This window comes from Aquarana catesbeiana, linkage group LG07, assembly GCF_042186555.1.
Source record: "Aquarana catesbeiana isolate 2022-GZ linkage group LG07, ASM4218655v1, whole genome shotgun sequence".
In the NCBI taxonomy this organism is placed as follows: Eukaryota; Metazoa; Chordata; class Amphibia; order Anura; family Ranidae; genus Aquarana; species Aquarana catesbeiana.
Genome location: NC_133330.1, coordinates 44,086,864 through 44,111,550, shown reverse-complemented (window position 1 = coordinate 44,111,550; position 24,687 = coordinate 44,086,864). Strand labels below are relative to the sequence as shown.

Sequence of the window (24,687 nt, the reverse complement as noted above, 5' to 3'; positions counted from 1 at the left end):
GCCATGGCATATACATATTGTATGTATGCATATGCCATGCCTGTGGGCCCTTGTAGAACCAGCAAATCACTGTAGCAGTCACTGCTACTACCACAATCGCTGCTGTCTTCTGGGTTCAGGCCTAAGTAGCTAACTTGCTACATAGTGTACGCAAAAAAGAAGAGGGGGAGAGGAGGGTCAACACTAACGACATCACTGGTTGTTAGGACGCCGGTGACTGTAAGGTTGAAATGGACGCCTTACATTTATAAATACATAGTCGGTAAGGCTGAAAAAAGACATTAGTCGATCCAGTTCAACACAATAAAAACCTGTGGCTTTGTGTACCCAAAAGGCAGGCTTAATCCACCTTCTGGCTTGTATACATTTTTGGCAATTGTTTAGGAATTTTGCCAAGGCACCCCTGAAGAAACCTCAAGGAACCCTGGTTGAAAAAGGCTGCTTTAGAACACAGTGATGATGTGAAGACATCTCCACTAATTCTGATGCAAATGAACCAGAGAATAAAAGAAAGACTATGAGAAGACAGCTTGACATGCAATGAGTTGGATATAATAAGATTGACCCAGTGGCGTAATGGATAAGGCGTCAGCCTTCGGAGCTGAAGATTGTGGGTTCAAGTCCCATCTGGGTCGTAGTTTACGGTTCTCTGTTGCCATAATGGCATCCTGCTATCCCAAAGATGAATTCCAGATATAGACCTAAATGTATAGTTACATAGCTCCAGCTTGGACCTCTGAATTTATGCATTTGCCATACCTGTTGGATCCTTGTAGAAGTGGAGAATCATTGCCACCGTCTTCTGTGTCCCCTGCCGAGCGCCTACCCAGTTACATGCTCTATGCAAAAAATAGTATTCTATGTAAGTATATGTTCTGCATTCATTCTCCATGGTCTCACTGCATGTAGAAATGTAGAACCTCTCTTGCTCGCTCCTGAGATGGACTATGGATGACTGCACATGGACACATGACCGCACTGCACTGCTCATTCCAAACAGAAGAAAATTCAGTTTTGACCCACTGATTCTTCAACTGAGCAGGTTTGGCCAGAGAGAACATTGTAGAGGATTTACGGAGTTGTTACTGTTCCCAATCTGACCAAAGACAGCTACATTGGGGAAGACAGCTACATTGGGTTAACAGATGTATCATGACTTTAGGCTCTAGTTCAGTGTTTCTCAACCTTATTCAGTCAAGGCACCCTTTAAAATATGGACAATCTCAAGGCTTTAGCTTCTAAAGTCTAAAAAACGATTCTAATATTTTACATAATGCAACAGTATCGACACACGTAGGACACCCAACATCAGTGGTGATTTATTCTTCCAAAGCAAACACACTTTTGCACACTGGTACTGATTAGTATACCAGTGTTTCCCCTCTCCCTTAGTTTCTCTTCATCACTCAGCTAATGTGACCCCATTGATGACAGAGCGGGGCAGGGGAGGGTCAACCATAGAGTAGTGCACATCACCACTACTAACCTGCACAGCTCATTCCAGAGGAAAATTCAGTTTCCGACTATTGATTCTTCAACTGAGCAGGTTTGGCCAGAGTATATCATAGAGGATTTACAGAGTAGTTACTGTTCTCAATCTGACCAAAGATAGCCATATTGAGTTATCGATGTGCCATGACTGTAGGCTCTAGAACACTACAGATGATGTATAGACATCTCCTCTAATTCAGATGCAAATGAACCAGAGAACAAAAGATAGACTCTGAGATGACTGGTCAGTGTTTATGTTTCTCTGTTGCCATAATGGCATCTTTCTATCCTGAATTCCAGGTATGGGTCATATTGAATAGTTACATTGCATCACCATGGCATATACATATTGTATGTATGCATATGCCATGCCTGTGGACCCTTGTAGAACCAGCAAATCACTGTAGCAGTCACTGCTACTACCACATTCGCTGCTGTCTTCTGGGTTCAGGCCTAAGTAGCTAACTTGCTACATAGTGTACGCAAAAAAGAAGAGGGGGAGAGGAGGGTCAACACTAATGACATCACTGGTTGTTAGGATGCCGGTGACTGTAAGGTTGAAATGGACGCCTTACATTTATAAATACATAGTCGGTAAGGCTGAAAAAAGACATTAGTCGATCCAGTTCAACACAATAAAAACCTGTGGCTTTGTGTACCCAAAAGGCAGGCTTAATCCACCTTCTGGCTTGTATACATTTTTGGCAATTGTTTAGGAATTTTGCCAAGGCACCCCTGAAGAAACCTCAAGGAACCCTGGTTGAAAAAGGCTGCTTTAGAACACAGTGATGATGTGAAGACATCTCCACTAATTATGATGCAAATGAACCAGAGAATAAAAGAAAGACTATGAGAAAACAGCTTGACATGCAATGAGTTAGATATAATAAGGTTGACCCAGTGGCCTAATGGATAAGGCGTCAGCCTCCGGAGCTGAAGATTGTGGGTTCAAGTCCCATCTGGGTCGTAGTTTATGGTTCTCTGTTGCCGTAATGGCATCCTGCTATCCCAAAGATGAATTCCAGATATAGACCTAAATGTATAGTTACATAGCTCCAGCTTGGACCTCTGAATTTATGCATTTGCCATACCTGTTGGATCCTTGTAGAAGTGGGGAATCATTGCCACCGTCTTCTGTGTCCCCTGCCGAGCGCCTACCCAGTTACATGCTCTATGCAAAAAATAATATTCTATGTAAGTATATGTTCTGCATTCATTCTCCATGGTCTCACTGCATGTAGAAATGTAGAACCTCTCTTGCTCGCTCCTGAGATGGACTATGGATGACTGCACATGGACACATGACCGCACTGCACTGCTCATTCCAAACAGAAGAAAATTCAGTTTTGACCCACTGATTCTTCAACTGAGCAGGTTTGGCCAGAGAACATTGTAGAGGATTTACGGAGTTGTTACTGTTCCCAATCTGACCAAAGACAGCTACATTGGGGAAGACAGCTACATTGGGTTAACAGATGTATCATGACTTTAGACTCTAGTTCAGTGTTTCTCAGCCTTATTCAGTCAAGGCACCCTTTAAAATATGGACAATCTCAAGGCTTTAGCTTCTAAAGTCTAAAAAACGATTCTAATATTTTACATAATGCAACAGTATCGACACACGTAGGACACCCAACATCAGTGGTGATTTATTCTTCCAAAGCAAACACACTTTTGCACACTGGTACTGATTAGTATACCAGTGTTTCCCCTCTCCCTTAGTTTCTCTTCATCACTCAGCTAATGTGACCCCATTGATGACAGAGCGGGGCAGGGGAGGGTCAACCATAGAGTAGTGCACATCACCACTACTAACCTGCACAGCTCATTCCAGAGGAAAATTCAGTTTCCGACTATTGATTCTTCAACTGAGCAGGTTTGGCCAGAGTATATCATAGAGGATTTACAGAGTAGTTACTGTTCTCAATCTGACCAAAGATAGCCATATTGAGTTATCGATGTGCCATGACTGTAGGCTCTAGAACACTACAGATGATGTATAGACATCTCCTCTAATTCAGATGCAAATGAACCAGAGAACAAAAGATAGACTCTGAGATGACTGGTCAGTGTTTATGTTTCTCTGTTGCCATAATGGCATCTTTCTATCCTTAATTCCAGGTATGGGTCATATTGCATAGTTACATTGCATCGCCATGGCATATACATATTGTATGTATGCATATGCCATGCCTGTGGGCCCTTGTAGAACCAGCAAATCACTGTAGCAGTCACTGCTACTACCACAATCGCTGCTGTCTTCTGGGTTCAGGCCTAAGTAGCTAACTTGCTACATAGTGTACGCAAAAAAGAAGAGGGGGAGAGGAGGGTCAACACTAACGACATCACTGGTTGTTAGGACGCCGGTGACTGTAAGGTTGAAATGGACGCCTTACATTTATAAATACATAGTCGGTAAGGCTGAAAAAAGACATTAGTCGATCCAGTTCAACACAATAAAAACCTGTGGCTTTGTGTACCCAAAAGGCAGGCTTAATCCACCTTCTGGCTTGTATACATTTTTGGCAATTGTTTAGGAATTTTGCCAAGGCACCCCTGAAGAAACCTCAAGGAACCCTGGTTGAAAAAGGCTGCTTTAGAACACAGTGATGATGTGAAGACATCTCCACTAATTATGATGCAAATGAACCAGAGAATAAAAGAAAGACTATGAGAAAACAGCTTGACATGCAATGAGTTAGATATAATAAGGTTGACCCAGTGGCCTAATGGATAAGGCGTCAGCCTCCGGAGCTGAAGATTGTGGGTTCAAGTCCCATCTGGGTCGTAGTTTATGGTTCTCTGTTGCCGTAATGGCATCCTGCTATCCCAAAGATGAATTCCAGATATAGACCTAAATGTATAGTTACATAGCTCCAGCTTGGACCTCTGAATTTATGCATTTGCCATACCTGTTGGATCCTTGTAGAAGTGGGGAATCATTGCCACCGTCTTCTGTGTCCCCTGCCGAGCGCCTACCCAGTTACATGCTCTATGCAAAAAATAATATTCTATGTAAGTATATGTTCTGCATTCATTCTCCATGGTCTCACTGCATGTAGAAATGTAGAACCTCTCTTGCTCGCTCCTGAGATGGACTATGGATGACTGCACATGGACACATGACCGCACTGCACTGCTCATTCCAAACAGAAGAAAATTCAGTTTTGACCCACTGATTCTTCAACTGAGCAGGTTTGGCCAGAGAACATTGTAGAGGATTTACGGAGTTGTTACTGTTCCCAATCTGACCAAAGACAGCTACATTGGGGAAGACAGCTACATTGGGTTAACAGATGTATCATGACTTTAGACTCTAGTTCAGTGTTTCTCAGCCTTATTCAGTCAAGGCACCCTTTAAAATATGGACAATCTCAAGGCTTTAGCTTCTAAAGTCTAAAAAACGATTCTAATATTTTACATAATGCAACAGTATCGACACACGTAGGACACCCAACATCAGTGGTGATTTATTCTTCCAAAGCAAACACACTTTTGCACACTGGTACTGATTAGTATACCAGTGTTTCCCCTCTCCCTTAGTTTCTCTTCATCACTCAGCTAATGTGACCCCATTGATGACAGAGCGGGGCAGGGGAGGGTCAACCATAGAGTAGTGCACATCACCACTACTAACCTGCACAGCTCATTCCAGAGGAAAATTCAGTTTCCGACTATTGATTCTTCAACTGAGCAGGTTTGGCCAGAGTATATCATAGAGGATTTACAGAGTAGTTACTGTTCTCAATCTGACCAAAGATAGCCATATTGAGTTATCGATGTGCCATGACTGTAGGCTCTAGAACACTACAGATGATGTATAGACATCTCCTCTAATTCAGATGCAAATAAACCAGAGAACAAAAGATAGACTCTGAGATGACTGGTCAGTGTTTATGTTTCTCTGTTGCCATAATGGCATCTTTCTATCCTTAATTCCAGGTATGGGTCATATTGCATAGTTACATTGCATCGCCATGGCATATACATATTGTATGTATGCATATGCCATGCCTGTGGGCCCTTGTAGAACCAGCAAATCACTGTAGCAGTCACTGCTACTACCACAATCGCTGCTGTCTTCTGGGTTCAGGCCTAAGTAGCTAACTTGCTACATAGTGTACGCAAAAAAGAAGAGGGGGAGAGGAGGGTCAACACTAACGACATCACTGGTTGTTAGGACGCCGGTGACTGTAAGGTTGAAATGGACGCCTTACATTTATAAATACATAGTCGGTAAGGCTGAAAAAAGACATTAGTCGATCCAGTTCAACACAATAAAAACCTGTGGCTTTGTGTACCCAAAAGGCAGGCTTAATCCACCTTCTGGCTTGTATACATTTTTGGCAATTGTTTAGGAATTTTGCCAAGGCACCCCTGAAGAAACCTCAAGGAACCCTGGTTGAAAAAGGCTGCTTTAGAACACAGTGATGATGTGAAGACATCTCCACTAATTCTGATGCAAATTAACCAGAGAATAAAAGAAAGACTATGAGAAGACAGCTTGACATGCAATGAGTTGGATATAATAAGATTGACCCAGTGGCCTAATGGATAAGGCGTCAGCCTCCGGAGCTGAAGATTGTGGGTTCAAGTCCCATCTGGGTCGTAGTTTATGGTTCTCTGTTGCCATAATGGCATCCTGCTATCCCAAAGATGAATTCCAGATATAGACCTAAATGTATAGTTACATAGCTCCAGCTTGGACCTCTGAATTTATGCATTTGCCATACCTGTTGGATCCTTGTAGAAGTGGAGAATCATTGCCACCGTCTTCTGTGTCCCCTGCCGAGCGCCTACCCAGTTACATGCTCTATGCAAAAAATAGTATTCTATGTAAGTATATGTTCTGCATTCATTCTCCATGGTCTCACTGCATGTAGAAATGTAGAACCTCTCTTGCTCGCTCCTGAGATGGACTATGGATGACTGCACATGGACACATGACCGCACTGCACTGCTCATTCCAAACAGAAGAAAATTCAGTTTTGACCCACTGATTCTTCAACTGAGCAGGTTTGGCCAGAGAACATTGTAGAGGATTTACGGAGTTGTTACTGTTCCCAATCTGACCAAAGACAGCTACATTGGGGAAGACAGCTACATTGGGTTAACAGATGTATCATGACTTTAGGCTCTAGTTCAGTGTTTCTCAACCTTATTCAGTCAAGGCACCCTTTAAAATATGGACAATCTCAAGGCTTTAGCTTCTAAAGTCTAAAAAACTATTCTAATATTTTACATATTGCAACAGTATCGACACACGTAGGACACCCAACATCAGTGGTGATTTATTCTTCCAAAGCAAACACACTTTTGCACACTGGTACTGATTAGTATACCAGTGTTTCCCCTCTCCCTTAGTTTCTCTTCATCACTCAGCTAATGTGACCCCATTGATGACAGAGCGGGGCAGGGGAGGGTCAACCATAGAGTAGTGCACATCACCACTACTAACCTGCACAGCTCATTCCAGAGGAAAATTCAGTTTCCGACTATTGATTCTTCAACTGAGCAGGTTTGGCCAGAGTATATCATAGAGGATTTACAGAGTAGTTACTGTTCTCAATCTGACCAAAGATAGCCATACTGAGTTATCGATGTGCCATGACTGTAGGCTCTACAACACTACAGATGATGTATAGACATCTCCTCTAATTCAGATGCAAATGAACCAGAGAACAAAAGATAGACTCTGAGATGACTGGTCAGTGTTTATGTTTCTCTGTTGCCATAATGGCATCTTTCTATCCTGAATTCCAGGTATGGGTCATATTGAATAGTTACATTGCATCACCATGGCATATACATATTGTATGTATGCATATGCCATGCCTGTGGACCCTTGTAGAACCAGCAAATCACTGTAGCAGTCACTGCTACTACCACATTCGCTGCTGTCTTCTGGGTTCAGGCCTAAGTAGCTAACTTGCTACATAGTGTACGCAAAAAAGAAGAGGGGGAGAGGAGGGTCAACACTAATGACATCACTGGTTGTTAGGATGCCGGTGACTGTAAGGTTGAAATGGACGCCTTACATTTATAAATACATAGTCGGTAAGGCTGAAAAAAGACATTAGTCGATCCAGTTCAACACAATAAAAACCTGTGGCTTTGTGTACCCAAAAGGCAGGCTTAATCCACCTTCTGGCTTGTATACATTTTTGGCAATTGTTTAGGAATTTTGCCAAGGCACCCCTGAAGAAACCTCAAGGAACCCTGGTTGAAAAAGGCTGCTTTAGAACACAGTGATGATGTGAAGACATCTCCACTAATTCTGATGCAAATGAACCAGAGAATAAAAGAAAGACTATGAGAAGACAGCTTGACATGCAATGAGTTAGATATAATAAGATTGACCCAGTGGCCTAATGGATAAGGCGTCAGCCTCCGGAGCTGAAGATTGTGGGTTCAAGTCCCATCTGGGTCGTAGTTTATGGTTCTCTGTTGCCATAATGGCATCCTGCTATCCCAAAGATGAATTCCAGATATAGACCTAAATGTATAGTTACATAGCTCCAGCTTGGACCTCTGAATTTATGCATTTGCCATACCTGTTGGATCCTTGTAGAAGTGGGGAATCATTGCCACCGTCTTCTGTGTCCCCTGCCGAGCGCCTACCCAGTTACATGCTCTATGCAAAAAATAATATTCTATGTAAGTATATGTTCTGCATTCATTCTCCATGGTCTCACTGCATGTAGAAATGTAGAACCTCTCTTGCTCGCTCCTGAGATGGACTATGGATGACTGCACATGGACACATGACCGCACTGCACTGCTCATTCCAAACAGAAGAAAATTCAGTTTTGACCCACTGATTCTTCAACTGAGCAGGTTTGGCCAGAGAACATTGTAGAGGATTTACGGAGTTGTTACTGTTCCCAATCTGACCAAAGACAGCTACATTGGGGAAGACAGCTACATTGGGTTAACAGATGTATCATGACTTTAGACCAGGGGTCTCAAACTGACGGCCCTCCAGCTGTTGCTAAACTACAAGTCCCATGAGGCATTGCAAGGCTGACAGTTAAAAGCATGACTCCCACAGGCAGAGGCATGATGGGACTTGTAGTTTCGTAACATCTGGAGGGCCACCAGTTTGAGACCCCTGCTTTAGACTCTAGTTCAGTGTTTCTCAGCCTTATTCAGTCAAGGCACCCTTTAAAATATGGACAATCTCAAGGCTTTAGCTTCTAAAGTCTAAAAAACGATTCTAATATTTTACATAATGCAACAGTATCGACACACGTAGGACACCCAACATCAGTGGTGATTTATTCTTCCAAAGCAAACACACTTTTGCACACTGGTACTGATTAGTATACCAGTGTTTCCCCTCTCCCTTAGTTTCTCTTCATCACTCAGCTAATGTGACCCCATTGATGACAGAGCGGGGCAGGGGAGGGTCAACCATAGAGTAGTGCACATCACCACTACTAACCTGCACAGCTCATTCCAGAGGAAAATTCAGTTTCCGACTATTGATTCTTCAACTGAGCAGGTTTGGCCAGAGTATATCATAGAGGATTTACAGAGTAGTTACTGTTCTCAATCTGACCAAAGATAGCCATATTGAGTTATCGATGTGCCATGACTGTAGGCTCTAGAACACTACAGATGATGTATAGACATCTCCTCTAATTCAGATGCAAATGAACCAGAGAACAAAAGATAGACTCTGAGATGACTGGTCAGTGTTTATGTTTCTCTGTTGCCATAATGGCATCTTTCTATCCTTAATTCCAGGTATGGGTCATATTGCATAGTTACATTGCATCGCCATGGCATATACATATTGTATGTATGCATATGCCATGCCTGTGGGCCCTTGTAGAACCAGCAAATCACTGTAGCAGTCACTGCTACTACCACAATCGCTGCTGTCTTCTGGGTTCAGGCCTAAGTAGCTAACTTGCTACATAGTGTACGCAAAAAAGAAGAGGGGGAGAGGAGGGTCAACACTAACGACATCACTGGTTGTTAGGACGCCGGTGACTGTAAGGTTGAAATGGACGCCTTACATTTATAAATACATAGTCGGTAAGGCTGAAAAAAGACATTAGTCGATCCAGTTCAACACAATAAAAACTGGTGGCTTTGTGTACCCAAAAGGCAGGCTTAATCCACCTTCTGGCTTGTATACATTTTTGGCAATTGTTTAGGAATTTTGCCAAGGCACCCGTGAAGAAACCTCAAGGAACCCTGGTTGAAAAAGGCTGCTTTAGAACACAGTGATGATGTGAAGACATCTCCAATAATTCTGATGCAAATGAACCAGAGAATAAAAGAAAGACTATGAGAAGACAGCTTGACATGCAATGAGTTAAATATAATAAGATTGACCCAGTGGCCTAATGGATAAGGCGTCAGCCTCCGGAGCTGAAGATTGTGGGTTCAAGTCCCATCTGGGTCGTAGTTTATGGTTCTCTGTTGCCATAATGGCATCCTGCTATCCCAAAGATGAATTCCAGATATAGACCTAAATGTATAGTTACATAGCTCCAGCTTGGACATCTGAATTTATGCATTTGCCATACCTGTTGGATCCTTGTAGAAGTGGGGAATCATTGCCACCGTCTTCTGTGTCCCCTGCCGAGCGCCTACCCAGTTACATGCTCTATGCAAAAAATAATATTCTATGTAAGTATATGTTCTGCATTCATTCTCCATGGTCTCACTGCATGTAGAAATGTAGAACCTCTCTTGCTCGCTCCTGAGATGGACTATGGATGACTGCACATGGACACATGACCGCACTGCACTGCTCATTCCAAACAGAAGAAAATTCAGTTTTGACCCACTGATTCTTCAACTGAGCAGGTTTGGCCAGAGAACATTGTAGAGGATTTACGGAGATGTTACTGTTCCCAATCTGACCAAAGACAGCTACATTGGGGAAGACAGCTACATTGGGTTAACAGATGTATCATGACTTTAGGCTCTAGTTCAGTGTTTCTCAACCTTATTCAGTCAAGGCACCCTTTAAAATATGGACAATCTCAAGGCTTTAGCTTCTAAAGTCTAAAAAACGATTCTAATATTTTACATAATGCAACAGTATCGACACACGTAGGACACCCAACATCAGTGGTGATTTATTCTTCCAAAGCAAACACACTTTTGCACACTGGTACTGATTAGTATACCAGTGTTTCCCCTCTCCCTTAGTTTCTCTTCATCACTCAGCTAATGTGACCCCATTGATGACAGAGCGGGGCAGGGGAGGGTCAACCATAGAGTAGTGCACATCACCACTACTAACCTGCACAGCTCATTCCAGAGGAAAATTCAGTTTCCGACTATTGATTCTTCAACTGAGCAGGTTTGGCCAGAGTATATCATAGAGGATTTACAGAGTAGTTACTGTTCTGAATCTGACCAAAGATAGCCATATTGAGTTATCGATGTGCCATGACTGTAGGCTCTAGAACACTACAGATGATGTATAGACATCTCCTCTAATTCAGATGCAAATGAACCAGAGAACAAAAGATAGACTCTGAGATGACTGGTCAGTGTTTATGTTTCTCTGTTGCCATAATGGCATCTTTCTATCCTTAATTCCAGGTATGGGTCATATTGCATAGTTACATTGCATCGCCATGGCATATACATATTGTATGTATGCATATGCCATGCCTGTGGGCCCTTGTAGAACCAGCAAATCACTGTAGCAGTCACTGCTACTACCACAATCGCTGCTGTCTTCTGGGTTCAGGCCTAAGTAGCTAACTTGCTACATAGTGTACGCAAAAAAGAAGAGGGGGAGAGGAGGGTCAACACTAACGACATCACTGGTTGTTAGGACGCCGGTGACTGTAAGGTTGAAATGGACGCCTTACATTTATAAATACATAGTCGGTAAGGCTGAAAAAAGACATTAGTCGATCCAGTTCAACACAATAAAAACCTGTGGCTTTGTGTACCCAAAAGGCAGGCTTAATCCACCTTCTGGCTTGTATACATTTTTGGCAATTGTTTAGGAATTTTGCCAAGGCACCCCTGAAGAAACCTCAAGGAACCCTGGTTGAAAAAGGCTGCTTTAGAACACAGTGATGATGTGAAGACATCTCCACTAATTCTGATGCAAATGAACCAGAGAATAAAAGAAAGACTATGAGAAGACAGCTTGACATGCAATGAGTTGGATATAATAAGATTGACCCAGTGGCCTAATGGATAAGGCGTCAGCCTCTGGAGCTGAAGATTGTGGGTTCAAGTCCCATCTGGGTCGTAGCTTATGGTTCTCTGTTGCCATAATGGCATCCTGCTATCCCAAAGATGAATTCCAGATATAGACCTAAATGTATAGTTACATAGCTCCAGCTTGGACCTCTGAATTTATGCATTTGTCATACCTGTTGGATCCTTGTAGAAGTGGGGAATCATTGCCACCGTCTTCTGTGTCCCCTGCCGAGCGCCTACCCAGTTACATGCTCTATGCAAAAAATAATATTCTATGTAAGTATATGTTCTGCATTCATTCTCCATGGTCTCACTGCATGTAGAAATGTAGAACCTCTCTTGCTCGCTCCTGAGATGGACTATGGATGACTGCACATGGACACATGACCGCACTGCACTGCTCATTCCAAACAGAAGAAAATTCAGTTTTGACCCACTGATTCTTCAACTGAGCAGGTTTGGCCAGAGAACATTGTAGAGGATTTACGGAGTTGTTACTGTTCCCAATCTGACCAAAGACAGCTACATTGGGGAAGACAGCTACATTGGGTTAACAGATGTATCATGACTTTAGGCTCTAGTTCAGTGTTTCTCAACCTTATTCAGTCAAGGCACCCTTTAAAATATGGACAATCTCAAGGCTTTAGCTTCTAAAGTCTAAAAAACGATTCTAATATTTTACATAATGCAACAGTATCGACACACGTAGGACACCCAACATCAGTGGTGATTTATTCTTCCAAAGCAAACACACTTTTGCACACTGGTACTGATTAGTATACCAGTGTTTCCCCTCTCCCTTAGTTTCTCTTCATCACTCAGCTAATGTGACCCCATTGATGACAGAGCGGGGCAGGGGAGGGTCAACCATAGAGTAGTGCACATCACCACTACTAACCTGCACAGCTCATTCCAGAGGAAAATTCAGTTTCCGACTATTGATTCTTCAACTGAGCAGGTTTGGCCAGAGTATATCATAGAGGATTTACAGAGTAGTTACTGTTCTCAATCTGACCAAAGATAGCCATATTGAGTTATCGATGTGCCATGACTGTAGGCTCTAGAACACTACAGATGATGTATAGACATCTCCTCTAATTCAGATGCAAATGAACCAGAGAACAAAAGATAGACTCTGAGATGACTGGTCAGTGTTTATGTTTCTCTGTTGCCATAATGGCATCTTTCTATCCTTAATTCCAGGTATGGGTCATATTGCATAGTTACATTGCATCGCCATGGCATATACATATTGTATGTATGCATATGCCATGCCTGTGGGCCCTTGTAGAACCAGCAAATCACTGTAGCAGTCACTGCTACTACCACAATCGCTGCTGTCTTCTGGGTTCAGGCCTAAGTAGCTAACTTGCTACATAGTGTACGCAAAAAAGAAGAGGGGGAGAGGAGGGTCAACACTAACGACATCACTGGTTGTTAGGATGCCGGTGACTGTAAGGTTGAAATGGACGCCTTACATTTATAAATACATAGTCGGTAAGGCTGAAAAAAGACATTAGTCGATCCAGTTCAACACAATAAAAACCTGTGGCTTTGTGTACCCAAAAGGCAGGCTTAATCCACCTTCTGGCTTGTATACATTTTTGGCAATTGTTTAGGAATTTTGCCAAGGCACCCCTGAAGAAACCTCAAGGAACCCTGGTTGAAAAAGGCTGCTTTAGAACACAGTGATGATGTGAAGACATCTCCACTAATTCTGATGCAAATGAACCAGAGAATAAAAGAAAGACTATGAGAAGACAGCTTGACATGCAATGAGTTGGATATAATAAGATTGACCCAGTGGCCTAATGGATAAGGCGTCAGCCTCCGGAGCTGAAGATTGTGGGTTCAAGTCCCATCTGGGTCGTAGTTTATGGTTCTCTGTTGCCATAATGGCATCCTGCTATCCCAAAGATGAATTCCAGATATAGACCTAAATGTATAGTTACATAGCTCCAGCTTGGACCTCTGAATTTATGCATTTGCCATACCTGTTGGATCCTTGTAGAAGTGGGGAATCATTGCCACCGTCTTCTGTGTCCCCTGCCGAGCGCCTACCCAGTTACATGCTCTATGCAAAAAATAATACTCTATGTAAGTATATGTTCTGCATTCATTCTCCATGGTCTCACTTCATGTAGAAATGTAGAACCTCTCTTGCTCGCTCCTGAGATGGACTATGGATGACTGCACATGGACGCATGACCGCACTGCACTGCTCATTCCAAACAGAAGAAAATTCAGTTTTGACCCACTGATTCTTCAACTGAGCAGGTTTGGCCAGAGAACATTGTAGAGGATTTACGGAGTTGTTACTGTTCCCAATCTGACCAAAGACAGCTACATTGGGGAAGACAGCTACATTGGGTTAACAGATGTATCATGACTTTAGACTCTAGTTCAGTGTTTCTCAGCCTTATTCAGTCAAGGCACCCTTTAAAATATGGACAATCTCAAGGCTTTAGCTTCTAAAGTCTAAAAAACGATTCTAATATTTTACATAATGCAACAGTATCGACACACGTAGGACACCCAACATCAGTGGTGATTTATTCTTCCAAAGCAAACACACTTTTGCACACTGGTACTGATTAGTATACCAGTGTTTCCCCTCTCCCTTAGTTTCTCTTCATCACTCAGCTAATGTGACCCCATTGATGACAGAGCGGGGCAGGGGAGGGTCAACCATAGAGTAGTGCACATCACCACTACTAACCTGCACAGCTCATTCCAGAGGAAAATTCAGTTTCCGACTATTGATTCTTCAACTGAGCAGGTTTGGCCAGAGTATATCATAGAGGATTTACAGAGTAGTTACTGTTCTCAATCTGACCAAAGATAGCCATATTGAGTTATCGATGTGCCATGACTGTAGGCTCTAGAACACTACAGATGATGTATAGACATCTCCTCTAATTCAGATGCAAATGAACCAGAGAACAAAAGATAGACTCTGAGATGACTGGTCAGTGTTTATGTTTCTCTGTTGCCATAATGGCATCTTTCTATCCTTAATTCCAGGTATGGGTCATATTGCATAGTTACATTGCATCGCCATGGCATATACATATTGTATGTATGCATATGCCATGCCTGTGGGCCCTTGTAGAACCAGCAAATCACTGTAGCAGTCACTGCTACTACCACAATCGCTGCTGTCTTCTGGGTTCAGGCCTAAGTAGCTAACTTGCTACATAGTGTACGCAAAAAAGAAGAGGGGGAGAGGAAGGTCAACACTAACGACATCACTGGTTGTTAGGACGCCGGTGACTGTAAGGTTGAAATGGACGCCTTACATTTATAAATACATAGTCGGTAAGGCTGAAAAAAGACATTAGTCGATCCAGTTCAACACAATAAAAACCTGTGGCTTTGTGTACCCAAAAGGCAGGCTTAATCCACCTTCTGGCTTGTATACATTTTTGGCAATTGTTTAGGAATTTTGCCAAGGCACCCCTGAAGAAACCTCAAGGAACCCTGGTTGAAAAAGGCTGCTTTAGAACACAGTGATGATGTGAAGACATCTCCACTAATTCTGATGCAAATGAACCAGAGAATAAAAGAAAGACTATGAGAAGACAGCTTGACATGCAATGAGTTGGATATAATAAGATTGACCCAGTGGCCTAATGGATAAGGCGTCAGCCTCTGGAGCTGAAGATTGTGGGTTCAAGTCCCATCTGGGTCGTAGTTTATGGTTCTCTGTTGCCATAATGGCATCCTGCTATCCCAAAGATGAATTCCAGATATAGACCTAAATGTATAGTTACATAGCTCCAGCTTGGACCTCTGAATTTATGCATTTGCCATACCTGTTGGATCCTTGTAGAAGTGGGGAATCATTGCCACCGTCTTCTGTGTCCCCTGCCGAGCGCCTACCCAGTTACATGCTCTATGCAAAAAATAATATTCTATGTAAGTATATGTTCTGCATTCATTCTCCATGGTCTCACTGCATGTAGAAATGTAGAACCTCTCTTGCTCGCTCCTGAGATGGACTATGGATGACTGCACATGGACACATGACCGCACTGCACTGCTCATTCCAAACAGAAGAAAATTCAGTTTTGACCCACTGATTCTTCAACTGAGCAGGTTTGGCCAGAGAACATTGTAGAGGATTTACGGAGATGTTACTGTTCCCAATCTGACCAAAGACAGCTACATTGGGGAAGACAGCTACATTGGGTTAACAGATGTATCATGACTTTAGGCTCTAGTTCAGTGTTTCTCAACCTTATTCAGTCAAGGCACCCTTTAAAATATGGACAATCTCAAGGCTTTAGCTTCTAAAGTCTAAAAAACGATTCTAATATTTTACATAATGCAACAGTATCGACACACGTAGGACACCCAACATCAGTGGTGATTTATTCTTCCAAAGCAAACACACTTTTGCACACTGGTACTGATTAGTATACCAGTGTTTCCCCTCTCCCTTAGTTTCTCTTCATCACTCAGCTAATGTGACCCCATTGATGACAGAGCGGGGCAGGGGAGGGTCAACCATAGAGTAGTGCACATCACCACTACTAACCTGCACAGCTCATTCCAGAGGAAAATTCAGTTTCCGACTATTGATTCTTCAACTGAGCAGGTTTGGCCAGAGTATATCATAGAGGATTTACAGAGTAGTTACTGTTCTGAATCTGACCAAAGATAGCCATATTGAGTTATCGATGTGCCATGACTGTAGGCTCTAGAACACTACAGATGATGTATAGACATCTCCTCTAATTCAGATGCAAATGAACCAGAGAACAAAAGATAGACTCTGAGATGACTGGTCAGTGTTTATGTTTCTCTGTTGCCATAATGGCATCTTTCTATCCTTAATTCCAGGTATGGGTCATATTGCATAGTTACATTGCATCGCCATGGCATATACATATTGTATGTATGCATATGCCATGCCTGTGGGCCCTTGTAGAACCAGCAAATCACTGTAGCAGTCACTGCTACTACCACAATCGCTGCTGTCTTCTGGGTTCAGGCCTAAGTAGCTAACTTGCTACATAGTGTACGCAAAAAAGAAGAGGGGGAGAGGAGGGTCAACACTAACGACATCACTGGTTGTTAGGACGCCGGTGACTGTAAGGTTGAAATGGACGCCTTACATTTATAAATACATAGTCGGTAAGGCTGAAAAAAGACATTAGTCGATCCAGTTCAACACAATAAAAACCTGTGGCTTTGTGTACCCAAAAGGCAGGCTTAATCCACCTTCTGGCTTGTATACATTTTTGGCAATTGTTTAGGAATTTTGCCAAGGCACCCCTGAAGAAACCTCAAGGAACCCTGGTTGAAAAAGGCTGCTTTAGAACACAGTGATGATGTGAAGACATCTCCACTAATTCTGATGCAAATGAACCAGAGAATAAAAGAAAGACTATGAGAAGACAGCTTGACATGCAATGAGTTGGATATAAAAAGATTGACCCAGTGGCCTAATGGATAAGGCGTCAGCCTCTGGAGCTGAAGATTGTGGGTTCAAGTCCCATCTGGGTCGTAGTTTATGGTTCTCTGTTGCCATAATGGCATCCTGCTATCCCAAAGATGAATTCCAGATATAGACCTAAATGTATAGTTACATAGCTCCAGCTTGGACCTCTGAATTTATGCATTTGTCATACCTGTTGGATCCTTGTAGAAGTGGGGAATCATTGCCACCGTCTTCTGTGTCCCCTGCCGAGCGCCTACCCAGTTACATGCTCTATGCAAAAAATAATATTCTATGTAAGTATATGTTCTGCATTCATTCTCCATGGTCTCACTGCATGTAGAAATGTAGAACCTCTCTTGCTCGCTCCTGAGATGGACTATGGATGACTGCACATGGACACATGACCGCACTGCACTGCTCATTCCAAACAGAAGAAAATTCAGTTTTGACCCACTGATTCTTCAACTGAGCAGGTTTGGCCAGAGAACATTGTAGAGGATTTACGGAGTTGTTACTGTTCCCAATCTGACCAAAGACAGCTACATTGGGGAAGACAGCTACATTGGGTTAACAGATGTATCATGACTTTAGGCTCTAGTTCAGTGTTTCTCAACCTTATTCAGTCAAGGCACCCTTTAAAATATGGACAATCTCAAGGCTTTAGCTTCTAAAGTCTAAAAAACGATTCTAATATTTTACATAATGCAACAGTATCGACACACGTAGGACACCCAACATCAGTGGTGATTTATTCTTCCAAAGCAAACACACTTTTGCACACTGGTACTGATTAGTATACCAGTGTTTCCCCTCTCCCTTAGTTTCTCTTCATCATTAAGCTAATGTGACCCCATTGATGACAGAGCGGGGCAGGGGAGGGGCAACCATAGAGTAGTGCACATCACCACTACTAACCTGCACAGCTCATTCCAGAGGAAAATTCAGTTTCCGACTATTGATTCTTCAACTGAGCAGGTTTGGCCAGAGTATATCATAGAGGATTTACAGAGTAGTTACTGTTCTCAATCTGACCAAAGATAGCCATATTGAGTTATCGATGTGCCATGACTGTAGGCTCTAGAACACTACAGATGATGTATAGACATCTCCTCTAATTCAGATGCAAATGAACCAGAGAACAAAAGATAGACTCTGAGATGACTGGTCAGTGTTTATGTTTCTCTGTTGCCATAATGGCATCTTTCTATCCTTAATTCCAGGTATGGGTCATATTGCATAGTTACATTGCATCACCATGGCATATACATATTGTATGTATGCATATGCCATGCCTGTGGGCCCTTGTAGAACCAGGAAATCACTGTAGCAGTCACTGCTACTACCACAATCGCTGCTGTCTTCTGGGTTCAGGCCTAAGTAGCTAACTTGCTACATAGTGTACGCAAAAAAGAAGAGGGGGAGAGGAGGGTCCACACTAACGACATCACTGGTTGTTAGGACGCCGGTGACTGTAAGGTTGAAATGGACGCCTTACATTTATAAATACATAGTCGGTAAGGCTGAAAAAAGACATTAGTCGATCCAGTTCAACACAATAAAAACCTGTGGCTTTGTGTACCCAAAAGGCAGGCTTAATCCACCTTCTGGCTTGTATACATTTTTGGCAATTGTTTAGGAATTTTGCCAAGGCACCCCTGAAGAAACCTCAAGGAACCCTGGTTGAAAAAGGCTGCTTTAGAACACAGTGATGATGTGAAGACATCTCCACTAATTCTGATGCAAATGAACCAGAGAATAAAAGAAAGACTATGAGAAGACAGCTTGACATGCAATGAGTTGGATATAATAAGATTGACCCAGTGGCCTAATGGATAAGGCGTCAGCCTCCGGAGCTGAAGATTGTGGGTTCAAGTCCCATCTGGGTCGTAGTTTATGGTTCTCTGTTGCCATAATGGCATCCTGCTATCCCAAAGATGAATTCCAGATATAGACCTAAATGTATAGTTACATAGCTCCAGCTTGGACCTCTGAATTTATGCATTTGCCATACCTGTTGGATCCTTGTAGAAGTGGAGAATCATTGCCACCGTCTTCTGTGTCCCCTGCCGAGCGCCTACCCAGTTACATGCTCTATGCAAAAAATAGTATTCTATGTAAGTATATGTTCTGCATTCATTCTCCATGGTCTCACTGCATGTAGAAATGTAGAACCTCTCTTGCTCGCTCCTGAGATGGACTATGGATGACTGCACATGGACACATGACCGCACTGCACTGCTCATTCCAAACAGAAGAAAATTCAGTTTTGACCCACTGATTCTTCAACTGAGCAGGTTTAGCCAGAGAACATTGTAGAGGATTTACGGAGTTGTTACTGTTCCCAATCTGACCAAAGACAGCTACATTGGGGAAGACAGCTACATTGGGTTAACAGATGTATCATGACTTTAGGCTCTAGTTCAGTGTTTCTCAACCTTATTCAGTCAAGGCACCCTTTAAAATATGGACAATCTCAAGGCTTTAGCTTCTAAAGTCTAAAAAACGATTCTAATATTTTACATAATGCAACAGTATCGACACACGTAGGACACCCAACATCAGTGGTGATTTATTCTTCCAAAGCAAACACACTTTTGCACACTGGTACTGATTAGTATACCAGTGTTTCCCCTCTCCCTTAGTTTCTCTTCATCACTCAGCTAATGTGACCCCATTGATGACAGAGCGGGGCAGGGGAGGGTCAACCATAGAGTAGTGCACATCACCACTACTAACCTGCACAGCTCATTCCAGAGGAATGTTTCTCTGTTGCCATAATGGCATCTTTCTATCCTTAATTCCAGGTATGGGTCATATAGGAGAGCCCGGAACAGCAGCATGCAATGCCTAGGTGCAGGGCGTGCATGACTTTGGGAGCAGTAGGGTTAACCAAGCTGGTAGGAGGGGTTGGAGTTAGCCGAGGGGGAGGTATTAAGGGAAGCCTTAAATGGGTAATCCCGCCCTGGGGGAGTAACAGAAGAGTGGAGGAAAGTTCAGAGCAGCATGGCAGAGATGGAGGAAATGATGGAGCAGCTGAAGGCAGAAGCGGCTGTGAGAGGGGTGGCCTGGCTACAGGACACGATCGCGGAGGCCATCCAGAGAGCGGGGCCAGCTCCGAGCGGGGGTGAGATCAGCACCAGCAGGGCGCGGCGTTCACGGCCACCCGAGCGGTTCTCCCCTGTACAGCGGAGGACGGATCAGCGGCAGCCTAGGGGTCCGGCCGGACTCCCGGTGGGCCCACCGGCGAAGCGAATGGCGGGGGGAGCAAGCGGAGGAGCGAGGGGGTCCTCAGCACAGCGGCCTGGAAGTGGAGAGGCTCGGGGAGCAGCGGTGCGGCCTAGGACCAGAGCGGAGGCGAGCGCAAGCCCCGCCCCCAGGAAAAGTATGGAGGAAGCACGGAGAGGAGCACATGGAGGGAGGCCTGGGCCTGCAGTTTCCGCGGCAGGGCATCACAGGAGGAGTGATCGGGGTCGGCCTGTTAGGGCAGCTAACCCGAACATCAGCAGGGCTGAGGCACAGTACGCCGGCCCGGGAAAAGCGAAGCAGAAGTCGGATGGCCGGAGAGATGCGGGGAGGCGGGGACAGCAAGGCCAAGCTCCAGCGGCAGCCACGGTGTCCAGGCCGGGTAGGCCCTCATCATCAGAAGAGGAGGTGGAGGAGCGCCATACAGCCCAAGAGTGGTCCGAGTCAGAGGAGGAGCCGAACCCGCCGTTCAGGAACACATCAGCGGTGGACACCAGAGGGTCGGCTGATGAGGTTACGCCTGTGCAGCCGGGTAAGTCACATTTCACACCATTTAATCGTGTTATACCTAGTACGGGGCCCAGTGGGGTAGGTACGAGCGGGGTTCATAGTGTAGAGGGATCGGAGGGAGGCAGGGAGTCCTCTGGTCTACTGGGTTTCTTGGCAGGTATAAAGGAGCTGGTGAAAAGATTTGAGACTCCCGCAGGACCGGTGGCATCCTGGATACCGCCGGTCGGGGGTGCTGGGGCATCAGGAATAGCGGCAGTGGGCCCTGGAACGGTGGCAGCACCCGTGGCGGTTGTACCGGTGAATGAGAGCACGCAAGGGACGGCAAAAACGGCGGCGGTGGTTGAGGCTGCGGGTAGGCAAGACATAACCAGGTTGGCTGACGCCGCAAAATGTGAGGTATATGTGTGCTATGAGGGACCGTTAGGGTCGCATTTGAAACAGGAGGTGCGTGAGAAGTTGTGGAAAGGTGAGTTCGTGGAAATTTTTTCGCTGCTACCGTTGGAGAAATTCAACCTGGATAGGGTGAAGCCAGATGACTCCAAAAAGGAGGATGAAGAGAAGAGGAGGTACCGCTTGATACCGAGAACGTTTGCCAACTGGTTGCAGGCGTTTGCGATTATGGCAAGCGTCATCGGGGAAAAGCAACCTGAGCATTGCTCGGCTCTTTTCTGTTACCAGGATGCGATTGGAGAAGCGTATAGGGTCTATGGGGGTACAGCATGGCTAAGGTACGATGAGCAGTTTCGGCAGCGGAGGGCAGTGCGGCCGGCATTACGGTGGGACCATAAGGACATCAGCTTATGGATGAGATTGATGACTACGGCGAGGGCCTCCAATCAGTTTTTCAAGGGGGGACCGGCGGCCCTTCGGCACAGGGACAGTCGGTCGGAAACAAGAAGGGGTTGTGCTGGCAATACAACACAGGGAGCTGCAAGTTTGGCGCCAATTGTAAGTATAAACACGAGTGTTCAGGATGCGGGGGGTCTCACCCAGGATCTAGATGTTTTAAGCAGGGCAAGGGCCGTCCAGGAGAGGCTGCAAGCAAAAGGGAGGACCCCGGTGAGAGTGGAAAAGATGCGACCATTTCTAAGTAGGTATCCTGACAAGAAAGCTGCGCAATTGTTGGAGGAAGGTTTTTCGGTGGGTTTCAGGATCCCATGCTCATTAACGGTTATCCCCCCAGTGTCACGCAATTTAAAGTCTGCAATGCAACATCCGGAAGTAGTTAGGGAAAAACTGGGGAAGGAGGTTGCATTGGGGCGCATGGGCGGTCCATTCCCGGAGGCGCCATTTAAAGATTTGGTGGTTTCGCCTCTGGGGGTGGTTCCCAAAAAGGAACCGGGCAAATTCAGGCTTATTCACCACCTCTCCTTCCCTAGAGGGGGGTCCGTTAATGATGCCATAGATCAAGGGGAGTGTTCGGTGACTTACACTTCATTCGATGCGGCAGTGGGATGGGTACGGCGATATGGGAAAGGGGCCTTGATGGCTAAAGCGGATGTGGAATCCGCTTTTAGGCTGTTGCCGGTACACCCCGAGAGTTTTCGGTTATTGGGGTGTCATTGGGACAATGAATTCTATGTGGACCAATGCCTACCCATGGGTTGCTCGATATCGTGTGCGATATTTGAGCAATTCAGCTCATTTGTGGAATGGGTGGTACGAGAGGTGTCGGGGGTGAATTCTATAATTCATTACCTCGATGATTTTCTCTGTATGGGTCCGGCTTCTTCGCGCATCTGCGCTGTGCTCCTGGCCACACTGGAACACGTTGCAGAAAAATTTGGCATTCCATTGGCTGCTGATAAAACGGAGGGACCTTGCACGGTCATCACGTTTTTGGGCATTGTCCTGGATTCGGAGGCGATGGAATGCAGGCTGCCGGACGATAAATTAGAAGACCTTAAAAGGGAAATAGCAGGGCTTTTGGGATTGCGTAAAGTACAGCTGCGGACGCTGCAATCGGTACTGGGCAAGCTTAATTTTGCATGCCGCATATTACCCATGGGGAGGGTGTTCAGTCGCCGGCTGGCGGCTAGCACGAGTGGAATCAAATCGCCAAAACATTTTGTGCGTCTAACCGAAGCGCACAGGGCAGATTTGAGGGTGTGGCATTCCTTTTTAGAGTCTTTTAATGGTAGGGCGTTTTGGATGTCGGGTCCAGTCAGCAATTTTGACTTGGAACTGTTCACGGACGCAGCGGGTTCCACGGGTTTTGGGGCATTTTTTCAGGGCCAGTGGGAGCGCTGGGCCTTGGCCTCAGACCTGGGTTGAGGCAGGATTCACAAAGAATTTGGTGCTACTGGAATTGTTTCCAGTAGTACTGGCAGTGGAACTATGGGGTGCATCATTCAGGGATCTGAAGGTGCGATTCCATGGCGACAATATGGGGGTGGTGCAGGTGATTAACAGGAGTACGGCGTCCTCGCCGCCAGTGATTAAGCTGCTGCGGCATTTGGTCTTGCGCTGTCTGCAACTAAATGTGTTTGTGCATGCTGTACATTTACCGGGGGTGGAAAATGTCATCGCTGATGCGTTGTCTCGCTTCCAGTGGGACAGGTTCCGGGAGTTGGCGCCGGATGCGGAACAACAAGGGGTACCCTGTCTCGAATGGCTGTGGGAGATAGCATTTGCACCATAGCAGGATGGATAAAGAAGTCGGTGAGTAGGGCGACATGGGCAGCATACACGAAGGTATGGAAGGAATGGAGTGAGTTTGCAGATAGTGTGGGGGAGGATCCAGCTGGTCAGGACATGCGTTTGCTGGTACTGTATTATATATCGAGAAAATGGAGGAAGGTGTGTCCGCATCAATGGTTAACAAGAGGGTAGCTGGTTTAGCGTTTCTTTTTAAGCTACAAGGTAGGCCAGATTGGACAAAGGATTTTTGGATAAGGCAGGCACTGAAGGGTTATAGGAAGTCGATTTCTCGACGAGATGCCAGGAGGCCAGTGACGTTTGAAATCCTGCAGGGGATAGTAAATCAGTTGTTTCAGGTGTGTACGTCCAGTTATGAAGTTGTGTTGTTTACGGCAGCCTTTTTATTGGCATTTTTTGGGGCATTTCGGATAGGGGAACTGGTCAGCCCTTCTAAAACCACACCAGGGGGGTTGATGTATCAGGAGATGTCATGGGGTGATGAGGGTTTGAAGTTGTGGCTACGGCGCTCAAAGACTGATCAACTAGGTAGGGGGAGCAGGGTTGAGGTGTATCCAATTGCGGGATCACTATTATGCCCGGTAACAGGGGTCAGGGAATTTTTGAAGGTCCGTCCTGCGATAATGGGCCCCTTGTTGCTCCATAAGGGGGGTGAGTTCTTGTCTAGATTTCAGTTTGTAACGGTTTTTAATAAATGTATTAAGGGGTTGGGGCTGGCAGAGAAGGGTTTTTCGTCTCACTCCTTTAGGATTGGGGCCGCTACGGAGGCAGCCAGAAATGGTATGGACGTGGAAGCAGTTAAGCGAATTGGGAGGTGGGAACTAATAGGTTCCGATCATACGTGCGCCCACATATGGTGGTAAACTTGTAGTAGGTTATAGGGGCTTGCGGTTTTGGTAAATGGGGGTAACAAGCAAATGTGGAACAAAACCGGGGCTCACGGTATGGTGTTTTTCTTTTGTGTTCTTCTATTTTCAGGTGCAGTGCCGGGGATGGTAGGGATAATGGGCCATTCCTATGTGGCTTGGGGGGCTCGGAGAGGGGACGCCCGCAAGGAGGGTAGGCAATTGGGTTTTAGCAAAAGGGAGGCCTGTGTTAAGTGGTTGGGGATCCCAGGCATGTTGTGGGGTAGATTGGTGCCGGAAGTGCAT

General features: G+C 44.9%; 11 non-coding genes across 11 annotated transcripts; all 11 read left to right on the top strand.

The window, feature by feature from the left end:
- The first annotated feature begins 562 nt into the window (after nt 1-562).
- TRNAR-UCG (transfer RNA arginine (anticodon UCG)) lies at nt 563-635 on the top strand. Its single transcript has one exon. It is a non-coding gene; the product is annotated as a tRNA-Arg (tRNA).
- Nucleotides 636-2,385: 1,750 nt separating this feature from the next.
- Nucleotides 2,386-2,458, top strand: TRNAR-CCG (transfer RNA arginine (anticodon CCG)). The gene has a single exon. It is a non-coding gene; the product is annotated as a tRNA-Arg (tRNA).
- A 1,748-nt stretch (nt 2,459-4,206) lies between these two features.
- On the top strand, nt 4,207-4,279 carry TRNAR-CCG (transfer RNA arginine (anticodon CCG)). The gene has a single exon. It is a non-coding gene; the product is annotated as a tRNA-Arg (tRNA).
- A 1,748-nt stretch (nt 4,280-6,027) lies between these two features.
- Nucleotides 6,028-6,100, top strand: TRNAR-CCG (transfer RNA arginine (anticodon CCG)). The gene has a single exon. It is a non-coding gene; the product is annotated as a tRNA-Arg (tRNA).
- A 1,748-nt stretch (nt 6,101-7,848) lies between these two features.
- TRNAR-CCG (transfer RNA arginine (anticodon CCG)) lies at nt 7,849-7,921 on the top strand. The gene has a single exon. It is a non-coding gene; the product is annotated as a tRNA-Arg (tRNA).
- A 1,913-nt stretch (nt 7,922-9,834) lies between these two features.
- TRNAR-CCG (transfer RNA arginine (anticodon CCG)) lies at nt 9,835-9,907 on the top strand. Its single transcript has one exon. It is a non-coding gene; the product is annotated as a tRNA-Arg (tRNA).
- A 1,748-nt stretch (nt 9,908-11,655) lies between these two features.
- Nucleotides 11,656-11,728, top strand: TRNAQ-CUG (transfer RNA glutamine (anticodon CUG)). The gene has a single exon. It is a non-coding gene; the product is annotated as a tRNA-Gln (tRNA).
- Nucleotides 11,729-13,476: 1,748 nt separating this feature from the next.
- On the top strand, nt 13,477-13,549 carry TRNAR-CCG (transfer RNA arginine (anticodon CCG)). Its single transcript has one exon. It is a non-coding gene; the product is annotated as a tRNA-Arg (tRNA).
- A 1,748-nt stretch (nt 13,550-15,297) lies between these two features.
- TRNAQ-CUG (transfer RNA glutamine (anticodon CUG)) lies at nt 15,298-15,370 on the top strand. The gene has a single exon. It is a non-coding gene; the product is annotated as a tRNA-Gln (tRNA).
- Nucleotides 15,371-17,118: 1,748 nt separating this feature from the next.
- On the top strand, nt 17,119-17,191 carry TRNAQ-CUG (transfer RNA glutamine (anticodon CUG)). The gene has a single exon. It is a non-coding gene; the product is annotated as a tRNA-Gln (tRNA).
- Nucleotides 17,192-18,939: 1,748 nt separating this feature from the next.
- TRNAR-CCG (transfer RNA arginine (anticodon CCG)) lies at nt 18,940-19,012 on the top strand. Its single transcript has one exon. It is a non-coding gene; the product is annotated as a tRNA-Arg (tRNA).
- Nucleotides 19,013-24,687: the final 5,675 nt, after the last annotated feature.